Genomic DNA, 14,598 nt, shown 5'->3' with positions numbered 1-14,598 from the left:
GAAACACACAAAAGGAAAGCAATCACAAAAAAGCAAAAGGCAATGAAGTGGAATTGAGTGATTTTGCAAAACAAAGTTAATCAAAACCTCTCAGTGTCTATTTTAGAGAGAGAGGAAATACTGGTTAGAGTCTCACCAGGATTTGCCAAGGGGTAAATCAGAAGGCAGCCTAAGGATGTCTTGCTCAGTTCCTGTGGCAAGGGAATCCCTGTGGCAGGAGCTTTTAAAGTCCACAACTTCAGCCGGCATACATAAGCTGCAACAGGTGTGGGTGTCTCTCCTGGAAAGTTCATTGGTCCAAGACTGCTTCTGATTGACATTTCAAGGCTTGAGGATCCTGTTGTGAAAACAGAAACAGGGATTTAGTGGGTTTGTATGCAAATTTGACATCTAATGCTTAAAGGGTTTTTTTAATTAATCCCCCTTCCAAGACACCAAACTATACACTGCACATCTACATATAGTGTTGGGAAGGGGTAATGAGTGTAATGTGCAGGAAGGAAAGTTCCAGGGTAGTTTGATGCACTGCCTTGGAGGAGGTAACTTGGTTAAGTGGGTGCTAGAAGGCTGGCAGAGTTAAGGTGATAGTGTGTGACCTGTGGTGTACTGTAGTAGTGGTATGGTATTGGCCTGTGGGTTGAAAAACAAAGGATATGTATCTTTAAATGGCTTAACTTTTCATTCCTTTACCTTGAGGTTTTGGTAGATCATGTATGGCAATCTTAACTGTTTCACAAGGAAGCTATTTTGGGGAGATGGGTAGTTTTATATAGTATTGTAGCAGTAAGCATTGCATTGTAGTTTTATTGCGCATGATATTTTGTAATATTTTAATTCCTGCAAAATTTTTCTTATGTTGATCCTTTACCCCTTTGTTAATTCTCTCTTCCTTGCTATGCCTGGGTAGGTATCTTTGTTTTTATTTATCCATGTTATAGCTGCATTTCTTATGTAATGTTTTGCTGTATTTTTAATAAGTGGACATATTTTTATCCTCTTATACTGTTCCTCTGTAAATGTTTTACTAGCTGGTGATTATAAATTAGCTTTAGTTCAAGTCACTGTCTTTATGTAACCCAAACTTTTTTTAAAAACAGTAATATTGTTTGAATAAACAGAAATTTCACTACACAACAGCAATAAGGTCTGTTCAGAAACACTGATTCTGACTGGTACAGTGACAAGTGTTATGAAAACAAGATATGTAGATGGAAATTCAGTATTTTGGGGGAGTCTAGAGATTGGGTTTAGACCTTATCTGTTCCTGTATTGATTACAACTTTGCAATATATAGAGCAAGGAGGCCTGTGCAGACAATACCTCCTGTGCATTCTTTTTTGCCTAGCACCAAAATCTCACAGATTACAAATCTATGGCTCATTAAACAAGAAAGGAGGAGTATATTGCCTTAGAAATATTGCAGTCTGTCAGGATTGCCTTGTCCTAGAGTGGAGGCTTATCTGTAAAACCTGCACACAATTACTTTTTAATGATTTTTATCCTGGCTCATTAGGAGAGCAGCCACCACTGAGACTTTTAAGAGTAATCATGCAGATGTACCAATGATATAGCTACAGTGCATCTTGGAAAAGCATCTCAACATTTACTGATCTGGGTTGAAAATCCAGAAACTGAAAATGAGAAAGGATTAAAAAAAACAATGTAAACTTGCATGGCATGTCCATGATATGGCATATCATATCAGTAGTAACATTATTTTTTCTGTTAATAACAGCATTTTCTTTAAATATGGTTATTTATAAATGTATTGAATTAATCTGTTGAACAACTTAGGAATTATGTACTAAAATTCTGAATTGTTCATTTAATTGTGAGCCTGTGCTTGCTTTAACAAGGGTTGTTTTTTAAAATGCTTTTTGTCATAATAGAGTGAAATGGTATTTTCTTCTAATTTATAACTCAGCCTATTTGGAACATAAGTAAAATTCTTAAGCTCAGAACTGAGTATGCGATGGCATGCAACTGTGCTGTCCTAAGAGAACTGGGAAGTTTGTCCTGGTGAGGTCAGAAGACACTAAGTGCATGTCTACACTTATCGGGTGTCATAAATATAAAGGGAAGAGTAAACCCCTTTGAAATCCCTCCTGGCCAGGGGAAAGCTCCTCTCACCAGTAAAGGGTTAAGAAGCTAAAGGTAACCTCGCTGGCACCTGACCAAAATGACCAATGAGGAGACAAGATACTTTCAAAAGCTGGGAGGAGGGAGAGAAACAAAGGGTCTGTGTCTGTATGCTGTTTTTCTGCCAGGGATAGACCAGGAATGGAGCCTTAGAACTTTTAGTAAGTAATCTAGCTAGGTATGTGTTAGATTATGATTTCTTTAAATGGCTGAGAAAAGAATTGTGCTGAATAGAATAACTATTTCTGTCTGTGTATCTTTTTTGTAACTTAAGGTTTTGCCTAGAGGGGTTCTCTATGTTTTTGAATCTAATTACCCTGTAAGATATCTACCATCCTGATTTTACAGGGGGGATTTCTTTATTTCTATTTACTTCTATTTTTTATTAAAAGTCTTCTTGTAAAACACTGAATGCTTTTTCATTGTTCTCAGATTCAAGGGTTTGGGTCTGTGGTCACCTATGCAAATTGGTGAGGCTTTTTATCCAACATTTCCCAGGAAAGGGGGGGTGCAAGTGTTGGGAGGATTGTTCATTGTTCTTAAGATCCAAGGGTCTGGGTCTGTAGTCACCTAGGCAAATTGGTGAGGCTTTTTACCAAACCTGGTCCAGGAAGTGGGGTGCAAGGTTTTGGGAAGTATTTTGGGGGGAAGGACGCGTCCAAACAGCTCTTCCCCAGTAACCAGTATTAGTTTGGTGGTGGTAGCGGCCAGTCCAAGGATAACGGGTGTAATATTTTGTACCTTGGGGAAGTTTTGACCTAAGCTGGTAAAGATAAGCTTAGTAGGTTTTTCATGCAGGTCCCCACATCTGTACCCTAGAGTTCAGAGTGGGGGAGGAACCTTGACATCGGGTATCAGCACTGTGGCAATCGATGCACAGGGGTTCGATTTAGCAGGTCTAGTGAATACCCACTACATGAATTGCAGATCACTCTTCCATCGACTCCGGTACTCCACCAGAACGAGAAGCATAAGGTAAGTCGACAGGAAAGTGTCTCCTGTTGACCCAGCGCAGTGTAGACACCATGGTAAGTTGACCTAAGCTACGTTGACTCCAACTACATTATTCACGTAGCTGGAGTTGCGTCATTTAGGTTGACTTACCTGTGTAGTGTAGACAAGGCCTAAGATGGTCACTCCAAAAAGTGGTGAATTGAGTTAAGCTTATTCTCCCCCACATCTGGCCAGGTTTGCTATCTGGCACTTAGGAAGGATGGAACCATGGGTCTGGTCTCTCTTCACCTGCAGATAGCAGGTATGGAATCTTCCTTCCCCCCTTTCCCTGAATCCCAGCCATAGTGACCATAACATAATCATGCAGGCTTATTCCCATGTACAACTGCATTACAACTGGTCAAAACCCAGCCTTCTATAGGAAATATCCTGTTCATGGAGTGAGTGAACACAACACATGCTTGAAAACACTACAGGGATCTTAAAATAGGAACCAAGAAGCTTTGGGAGACCATGATGGAGGAGAGCCAATACTTGGTACTGCTGACCCCATGCATTCAAAAATCTTGAATCTGGCTCCAGCAATTCATAATATTGACTTAAGTCATGAGATTTTGTAGAAGAAAATCTCAAACTTTGTCTTCTTTTTTACTTGCTTTTGTGTTTGAGCCTTTAGAGTTCAGTTTTCAAACTTTTTCTTTGTAACCAGTAGGTGCTATTTAAAAATGCAAGCTTAAACACTTTTCTGTGGAATCTGGGGCTTCAAGAAAAACACAAAGTATCAGTAGATTTAGAATAAAAATTCAGGCGTTAAAATTTTATTGGTGGGAAGGCTGATTGACACTTCCAATTAAGACAGTATTTTCATTTACTTATAACTTTTCTAAACTTCACCCATTTAGGCTAAAGTTTTCAATGCTGGCTGTCTGCTTCAGCCTGAATTGATTTGGAAAATTTAGCCAAACCAGTTTAGCCACTTCTGAGAACAAGTGTAGGGGAAAAATGCATGGTTTTTCCAATATTAGAAAAGAATCACAGGAACCTTTTCTATGGGAAGCTTTAATGCCCTCTTGCTTTGGAGAAGGGATTTGAAATTTGACAGGAGAATAGTCTTTGTGTCAGGATTATGCGTCTTGCTATCCCTGTAAAAATCTGTCCAAATTTGGTCATCCTATAAGCCTTTTAAAATAGCAGTTTGCACATGCTCAGTAGAGAGTTGTTAGAACTTGACAGCTAAAATTCCCCCCAAATTCTACCTTCACCAAGCATGGCCAAGTCTCTCACAGCTCCTAGTACTGATTCTACTGTACATGCACCATTCCTAAAGAGCAACTGAGTGTGCCTCTTCCAACCCAGGGCTACAGCATCAAAGGCAGACTTTCTACACAATAGCTGTTACAGGTTATGCTCTGGAACTGAGAACAGAGAGCCTGTACAACCTTAATTCTACCCCCTTCTGCATATGCATTATTATACATTCTAATTATGTGATCCCACACTATTTTTCCACAGGACCCATGTGTCATTCATTGCACAGGGTGGACCTGCACTGGGGATGAATTAGGGCTGTGTAGGAAAGGAGACTGTTGTGCGTAGGACCCTCTGTTGCAGAAGTTGGAAGGTGTGAAGTGAATGAGGCAGGCTACTACACAATCGGAGAGGACATTCTAATGGCTAAAGCAGCTGAATGCTGCACTGGAAAATTGGATTCTATTCCTGTCTCTGCCACAGAGTTCTTGTGTGACACTGGGCAAGTCACTTAAACTCAATTTTTCACAGGTGATCACTAATTGAGTTTTCCTCATTTTATGGGTGCCTCATTGGAGACCCTTCAATCTGATTTGCAGAAGTGTTGAGCACCCAAAACAGCAACTGAAGTCAATGGGAGAACTGCTTTAAACAAACAATGTGCTACATGATGCTAAGTACTGTGAAAAATCTGGCCCAAGATATCTCACATTGGGCACCAAAAATTAGTATATACTTTTAACCTTAGTCTCTGTGCCTCAGTTCCCCCTCTATAAAATGGGGATAATAACCAGTCATCTCACAGGGATGTTGTAAACAGGAATTCATGTTTGTGAAGCACCAGGGGGCTACAGTGATGAATGCCATTGGGGCAGCACACACTCACCTTACAGTGACTCCTTGCATCTGTGCAGTATGGTGCTAAAACCTTCGGCTTCAGCACCTTCTTGCGCCCACCTGCCTCTGGCACCAGGTGTTCTGTTTCTCAACCCTCCAGCCAAGTCATCTAAGTTCAGACCCCTTCTGGGGTATCAAGTCCAAACAAAACTGAAGAGTTTTGCTTTATGAGGAACTGAAATTTTCTCTACTTACAAACCATATCTCAGGATTTCCATTACAGGAGCCTAGGCTGCCCCCCTTGACTCTGTATATGCTAACCATATAGAAATCTGGCTCCTATGCCACCTTTCCCTCAACTGAGAGATTTCAATCGATTTAGTATGGCTTAGTTCCACCCTCTCTGAGAGGAGCTAATTAGCTACTCACCTTCCCAGGTGCAAAGCATGAGGAACTGTGTGCATTCACTAGCCTTTCAGGTGATGGGCGGTTAGGTCCCATCACAGCCATAAAAAAGTTTTGAGGAAATTAATAATTTCATTTTCGGAGCAAAGATTGAATAGTGAGCAATAAATAAGGCCTAGGACTGCAAATTTGAACAAGGAGAGGAAAACAAAATATTGAATAGCTGCTCATTAAGTGCACTGAATGAGGCAGGTGTCCCTTGGGAAACAAATATTATGTGCTCATGGATTTAGACTGTAACATAACGTATATGCACAAGACTGTATTAAGATTGCACGGGCAACCTTAATTCTTACATTTCTTTACTTGATTGCTTCACTTTGCAACCTTAACAATGTTCTTTTAATATACTTTTCTGTGTGTAATATGAATTTGTTTAAACAAAGATTCTAGTAAAATTCTGCTTAAGTCTTGCTTACTTGGTTCAAAATACAAGTAAGTTACAATCCTGTTCCCAAGGGACTCTAAAACGGTAGAACATAATGATAGGAGCAAATCAATGTAATTATACTTATAACTATTCTTTTGGTTACTCATGTATATTAAACAACAAGCTGAAGGGTTGTGAAGTTTGAAACCAAATTCTATAGTCACTGCAGAATACAAATATTTATAAATGAATAATATCTTTTCTGTACACTACCTAGTGTACAGATGTTCCCATAAGCACAGCAACGTCTTAAATTCTAGCTTTAAAGGGGATGATTGGAAAAATATAGATTTTCTCATAGATGAAAAAGTAAATTTTCTCTTGCTTTGATAAGGAGACTAGACAAAGGCATGGAAGGAAACTGTTCTCTACAGCAGCTCATTTGCTTTATTGATGAAGGAATAGACTTGAAGTAAATTCTGGAATCAATTGCTCAGTGTTTTCCTGATTGGAAGATGTTCAAGGAAGTAGAGGTCAGCCAGGTGAACGACTAGAACTGAATAGACTAGATCTTCCTTACTGCATTTCACACAGCCTTCTGTGAACATTCCTATTTGTATTGTGCGTAAGCATAGCAAACTGTAAGGGTGAAATTCACCTACATGCAGAAAGCCAGCATGAGTCCTATAGGCCACTTAAGTATCTGCTTAATTAATCCTCAGTGACTTAATTGGTAGTAGATGGGCCTTCTTTGTAGAGTTAAATTCATACCTAATTTATCCAAATTCAAACTCTACCCTGTGTAAAGACATACCATTGGACAGCTTTCCATCCCTGTGGCATCACTCCTGACACTCATGATGATAAGAAGGGCAAAGCTACCGAAGAGCAGCAGGTTGTAGGTTGTGCGGCTAGTTCTTCAGGTCTGCTATCAGTAATGCAAGTACTTGCCCTGACATGGTTTGCCAGAATTGGACCCCATCCACCTAGCCTGTATGATTGGTGGACATCAGATTGGCTCATAATTCTGAAGCCCAATCCCTTGATTAATTTTACAAGCTCCGTATATGGTTCATCTGCAGACAGACTCAACCACAATGACTGCTTTTTGGAATGCTTTCTTAATTGACCAGCAGAGTGCAGGTGCTGCTGATCGAGTGAGATTTGGCCATGCTTTGCCTCCCAGTGCAGTCTAGCAGACTAATGAAGTCAATTGCCTAAAGGGAGACCAGCACTAGAATCATCACCACTCTATGTGATCATTCTGCTGCCAATCTCAACATGTAGTGCAACAAAAATACTTTGTATGCAGTCCAGTAAGAAAAGGATATTAAATTAGGATATCCTGGCCTATGATTACTATGCAGCCAGACACCAGCCTGTTTTTACCTCCTGCAAATGAAAATGTTGTTAGTTGCAGCAACAGAAACGTCGGCTTTTCTGACAGGCTGGTTCTGTGTTTGTAGGTAAGTTTAACCAATTAAAAAAATTCATGGGCAGCATCTCTTAGACATCTGCAACTGGAATTAGCATGCTGGAAGGTGGCAAGTGCTAAGCAATGCATGCAACTCTCTTGCACTCCTGTCCTGCTAATGATCCTTTTGTATGCTAGTTCAGAGAGACAGTTAAAAGACTAATCAGGTTTGACCAAGGATATCTGCCATTCAAGTTCAGCAGTGGATACTGAACTATATGGAATGTTGTAGAATACTACTTTTTAGACAGGGCAGTAATTAAACATATAAAGAGGTCAAGTGTAAAAGTATAATTAGGCAGGCCAAAAAAAGAATCTGAAGAGCAACTTGCTAAAGACTCAAAATCTAATAGCAAAAAAACCCCAAACAAACAAAAAAACGAAAGTACATCAGAAGCAGGAAGCCTGCCAAAGAAACAGTCTGTGGGGCCACTAGATGATCAAGGTCCTAAAGGAGCACTCAAGGAAGACAAGACCATTAAGGAGAAGCTAAATGAATTATTTGCATTGGACTTCACTGCAGAGGATAATGTGAGAGATTCCTGCACCTGAACCATTCTTTTTAGGTGACAAATGTGAGGAACTGTCCCAGATTAAGGTATCCGTAGAGGAAGTTTTGGAAAAAAACTGATAAATGAAACAGTAATCAGCCACCAGGACCAGGTGGTATTCATAGTACTGAAGAAACTCAAATGATATTGCAGAACTGCTAACTGTGGCATATTACCTATCATTTAAATCAGATTCTGTATGAGATGACTGGAGGATAGCTAATGTGACGACATTTTTTTTTAAAAGGCCGCAGAGACGATTGTGGGAATTATAGGCCACTAGCCTAACTTCAGTACCAGACAAATTGGTTGAAACTATAGTAAAGAACAGAATTATCAGACACATAGATGAACATGATTTGTTGGGGAAGAGTCAACATGGCTTTTGTAAAGGGAAATTATGCCTCACCAATCTATTAGAATTCTTTGAGGGGGTCAACAAACATTTGGACAAGGGTCATCCAGGCGATATAGTGTATTTGGACTTTCAGAAAGCCTTTGACAAGGTCCCTCACCAAAGACTCTTAAACAAATTAAGCAGTCATGACATAAGAAGGAAGGTCCTCTCAGAGATCAGTAACTCGTTAAAAGACAGGAAACAAAAGGTAGGAATAAAGGGTCAGTTTTCACAATAGAGAGAGGTAAACAGTAGGGGCCCCCAGGTCTGTACTAGAACTGGTACGGTTCAATGTATTCATACATGATCTGGAAAAAGGGGTAAACAGTGAGGTGGCAAAGTTTGCAGATGATATAAAATTACTCAAGAGACTTAAGTCCAAAGCAGACTGCAAAGAGTTACAAAGGGATCTAATAAAACTGGGTGAATGGGCAGAAATATAGCAGATGAAATTCAATGTTGATAAATGCAAAGTAATGCATATTGGAAAACAGAATCCCAGCTATACATACAAAATGATCAGATCTAAATTAGCTGTTACCACTCAAGAAAGAGATCTTGGAGTCATTGTGGATAGTGCTCTGAAAAAACTCACTTAATATGCAGCATCATCTAAAAAACACTTACAAAATGTTAGGGAAGAGATAGATAAGAAGATGATAAACATTACAATGCCACTATACAAATCCATGGTATGCCCACACCTTGAATATAGCTTGTAGTTCTTGTCACCCCATCTCAAAAATGATATATTAGAAATGAAAAAGTTACAGAGAAGGGCAACAAAAATGATCAAGGGTATGGAAAAGCTTCCATATGAGGAGAGATTAATAAGACTGGGACTGTTCCGCTTGGAACAGAGACAACTAAAGGAGGATATGATAGAGGTCTGACAAATCATGAATGGTGTGGAAACAGTGAATAAAGTGTAATTTACCCCCTTCACATTACACATTAACCAGGGGTCACCCAATGAAACTAATAGGCAGCAAGTTTAAAACAAACAAAAGGAAGTACATCTTCACACAACGCTCTGTCAACCTGTGGAATTTGTTGCTAAGGTGATGCTGTGAAAGTGAAAACTACAACTGTATTAAAAAAAAATTAGATAAGGATAGGTCCATCAATGGCTATTAGACAAGATGGTTAGGGATGCAACCCCATGCTTTGGGTGGCCCTGAGCCTCTGACTGCCAAATGCTGGCATGGCACAACAGGGGATGGATGACTTGATAATTGTCCTGTTCTGTTCATTCCCTTTGAAGCAACTGGCATTGTCCACTGTCAGAAGACAGGATACAGGGCTAGATGTGTCATTGTTCTGACCCGGTATGGCCATTCTGATGTTCTCACATAATTTAATAGTTCACTCCCAAATGTATATACAGTACAACTCTTATTAATGTTAAAGGAGATTTAAGTTTGCAAATAAAGGGAACAATACACCTCCTTAGATTTTTGTCTCCAACATTTATGTATTTTTATATGTAGGAAAAGAGGGCAAGGGTTTACCAAGGACTGTTGTATTTTAATAGGAATGTTAGTGAAAAAGAAAACACTTTTGAAAAGAAATTCAGACTTTTAGGTGCTTTCCACTCTTTACAGTACCTATTAGTCAGGAACAAAGTAAGTGATCAAATTCTCTTCACACGTATAATGGTTTCATTCTTACGCTTTTCTCAAAATACCTGAAAATCTAAACAAAATGTTTCTTTTTGACATTACCAAAACATTTTGACATTTTAGATTCAGTTGAAACCATTTGACGAACTCAACACAATTTCACAAATAGTGACATGGATATTGCTGCAAAATAGATTATACAAAGGAAAATCCTACTCTGTCTCCTGCAAAACATTCATTTTACATTTTTAAAAAGATGGCTTAATAAATAAAAAACAGCATACAAGAAAGGCTCTTTCAAGAATGCCAGTCCCACATGTAGAGAACTGATACATCTTTTTGGTATTCACTCCATGTACACCAGAAAAATGTGTGATGCCTGATGCTTATGTCTCGCCTATTTTACCCCACTGTGACATCATTGATGTTTCAGACAGTTATCCCTGAGGTACACCATTTTAAGTAAGAGGAAAACAGGTCACATGGAATCATATGTCAAATGGAATAATTAACTACTGAAATCAACATACATTTTTGAATATTGAAAAAGCAGATGGCATAGAAAATAATATTCCAAACAAACTAGTAAATTAATATTCTTTAACAGTCTCTTTGCATAATTTTGTCTGTAAATTTTGTCTGTATTTAGTCACAAATAAATAAGGCCACTATCTGATCAGCTTCAAAGATGTTTAAATTATGTGTTAAATACGTTATGTATTTGTTAGAGAATAACTTATTCACAATTTTTCCACAGTTAGACTAGCTCTAATTTTAAAGCTTGCCATATTACATATTATTTAACAGTATGCTTCTGACAGTAGTAATCCAAGTTTCTTTTAACCTTTCCATTGTTGTAACAGTCCTTTGTTTTATTTCCCCCACCCAGGTTGAGTAGTTATGCTGTTCCTTGAACCAAATCTAGATTGCATTACTCCCACAAATTAGTCCCATTCACTTCACTACAATACGCTGAATGAAGGAACATTTACTCCTGTTTAACTGGAAATGTCACTCAAATTTTTGGTCTGCCATTAAGTCATAGGATAAAGGTTGCAAGAGTATGGACATACAGTATTAAAATAAACTATTTTTCAACGTGTATATGTTTTGTTTTGGTTTTTATTGAAAAGATGAGTCAAATTACTTCATTTTAGAAAATGGCCTTTTTATTAGCCAATGCAAATTACATTTATTTTCAGAAGAGATTTAACAATTGTAGTCAGTCATCAGTATCTAAACAAAGTGAGCTATTAAAAAGAAATTGCTATAAAGCATAATCAAAATCTGTTAAATATCCTCACTACTTACATAAAACATACATGTTTTATGGTATTGGAGTGCCAAAAAGTTGCAATTGTCTAAATATGAAAACCTTTTAAAAAACTTTAAAAAAAATTAAAGAATTTTCTGCAGCAGGGGTGGTTGTTTTTGTTTTGGGTTTTTTAATTTGTTTATTTTTTGCTAGTCTAATGTCTTTCCCTTTCTGTTTCTGGAATACCTAATTAAAGTTTATTTTGTAATTTCTTACCAGTTTTTTTGGTGGCACTCATATAACCAATAATATCAAACTTCAATATACTTGATTCCTTATACTAGATTACATGAAATTTGACAGGATATTGCAATTTACAATTTTATAGTAAATAAATTATTCAAGGCACAATGTTCAACTGACTTCAATAATTTACAGTCTAGAAATGGTGCAATAGGCAAGCTCTTAATGGAAAACATAAAATATTACAGCATATCTTCAATACTTAATCATTGTGTACTTAACAAATCAAAATCCATTATTAAGCTATGTTTGTACATGTAATCAAGTACTTATTGTTTTTGTTTTATAAGCAATAGTGTGGCATGATGTACCTAATGGTAGTTCCATATCTTAGGAGAGTGCTATTTCAGACAGGTAGGATCCATTTTCATCAACATAGATTGAAACTACAACCTTCTAAAGTAGACAGCCCCTTCTGTAAGTCAATTTAAACAGAGAACAGACACTGAGGACATGCCTCTGTATTCATGTATTACTTTTAAGCATTGTGTTGTTTTCTGTGTAATTCCATACTGGGGTTATTAATTTGTTTAATTTGCCCTCAGAAGTTTGTCTCCATAAGTTACGTAAATGCTAAATATTATTTGAAGGAAACCTTTCAATGTGTAAATGTTGATTGCTGTGGTTGTCAAGGCTAGGGGCGAGTCCCAGTTTTTCCATACAATCTGTACTCAGCTCAACAATCTTAAAAGCTCACAAGAATATATAAATTGTGTCATAGGGTTTTAAAGTTTTAAACATTTAAAATAATAAAGTTGCTTCCAAATAAATATAATTGTGCATTTACATTTGAAAGGTAGCATACACAATATATATGTTTTCATGCACAAAGGGCAAAAATATGTATTCAGTGTTAAATGATTTACTTTTGATTAAGGAAACCAAAAGAAAAAAATTAAATCACATAAGAGCATAATGCATGTCTCTTCTGTAACAGGCTGCAGCACCTCTGAAAAGAGAAATAGCTGCTGTTTCTGCCCTCAGGCACAATTCTTTGAAATGTAAAGATGAAAACAAACAAACAAAAATCACAAGTATAGCAGTTTCACACTATCATTATTTATTTCTGTTACCATAGCTCCCAGGAGCCGTGCTCATGGATCAGGACCCCATTGTGTAAGGTACTGTATAAACAACAGAACAAAAAGACAGACCCTCCCCAAAGTGTTTACAATCTAACCTGAAAAAATTACTTTCTAGATGTCCCATAGTCCATACAGGAATTGTTCCGTTTTTGCCTTGTGGTTTGAATGTGGGGAATTCCATAGAGATGGCTGGGTCAAGATCAGAAAGAAACTGCAATGATGGAGTAGAATTCAGGCTAGAGATGCAACACTAATTTATTTCCCAGAATAAGAGACTTGGTATTGGTAATGAAGGATCTAGGTAAACCAACACAGAGTAGAACACGTGTGGATGATGTATGAAAGAAGATAATGAGTCCAAGTGGAGTTCCTATTAAGTTGCAAATCACTGTACATTTGCCAAAGCATGTAACAAAGAGATTAACAGAGTGTGATGTAAGCTACCCCTTGTGGCTCGATCAGGACACACAGGTGAATGAATGATAAATACATGGGATGAAGTCAAGTGGCAAGCTGCAACTTCATTAATTTAAGACTGGGGAAGAGACGCTGCTATCTCATATCAGGCATTTAACTGGTTCCAGTGCACTGTTACAGGGTTCCCAACAACTAGCAACTTGGGGATAAAGCCAGCTAGAGCTTCCTTTAGAATTCAGCTCATTCATAATGACAATGAATAATCACTAGGCCAGGAAAAGTATGAGAATGATTTTATGGTCTTCTGGTTAGGGTACTCCCCACACATGTGGGGAGACCTAAGTTCAAGTCACTGCTTTAATGGGTATTTAATTATTTATAAAAATAGAACAGATTCAACAGAAGAGATTGAGACATATAGATATAGAGTTCTGTAACAAAATATCCCATAGTCCAGTGTGTAGGGCATTCATCTGAGAGCTGGGAAACCCTCAATAGGAAAAAACTGAACCCAGGTCACCCTCATCCCAAGCAATGTCTTAACCATTAGGCTAAAGGTCCTTTGTTTTTGTAAAAATGTCTGAAATTGAAAAAAATAAAATAAAAAGAAACATTTTGTTTTGACATTTCCAAAACACTGAGTTTTTCTTTGTTTTCTTTGTTCAGCACGTCTGACACAAATTCATAAATCATTTGAAGTCAGCCCAAACTGCAGTTTTCAACAAATAAACTATTCATTGGGGGAAAAAAAAAGTGTGAGTAGAGAATGACAGAGTCTTGTTCAACACTACAGGCCTATAATTGGCATTTCTGAGACCAGAGCAAGAGGTTCCCACTTTTCTGAATAGCAATATCACTTATGAAACTGTCAGCATGAGGGTACTCATGGAGTGAAAGTGAAAACCCAGTTCCAGTCCACTTTAATTAGTCTTTTCTGTAAGGCTCTCCGAGAGCTATTGTCAAATGAGAGATCATTTCAAATGAGAGTCAATTACAAATGGCATAATTTTTTCAGCAAGATGGACACCTTCACACTAGGCTCAGAAATGTCAGGTTTAATTAAAAACATTTCTCCTGCTCCCCAAAATAGGAATATTTCACACTTTATGCAGTGACAAGACTTTCTTAAAAAAGAAAAGGAGTACTTGTGGCACCTTAGAGACTAACCAATTTATTTGAGCATAAGCTTTCGTGAGCTAGCTTTATTTGAGCTTATGCTCAGATAAGTTGGTTAGTCTCTAAGGTGCCACAAGTACTCCTTTTCTTTTTGTGAATACAGACTAACACGGCTGTTACTCTGAAAGACTTTCTTACTTGAATTCAGAAGTCTAATCACAGAGAAACCGAAAACAAGGAATATATTAGCTAAGATCAGTATTTGTTGTTTCATATTATGAAATATCAGCTAAAACAAGATAAATAGATATATTCATAAATCCACAGATAACTGTACCACAAAACTATTAACAAATGCAAAATTT

This window comes from Lepidochelys kempii, chromosome 1 (assembly GCF_965140265.1).
Source record: "Lepidochelys kempii isolate rLepKem1 chromosome 1, rLepKem1.hap2, whole genome shotgun sequence".
NCBI classification, from domain to species: domain Eukaryota; kingdom Metazoa; phylum Chordata; order Testudines; family Cheloniidae; genus Lepidochelys; species Lepidochelys kempii.
This window is presented reverse-complemented; position numbering follows the sequence as displayed.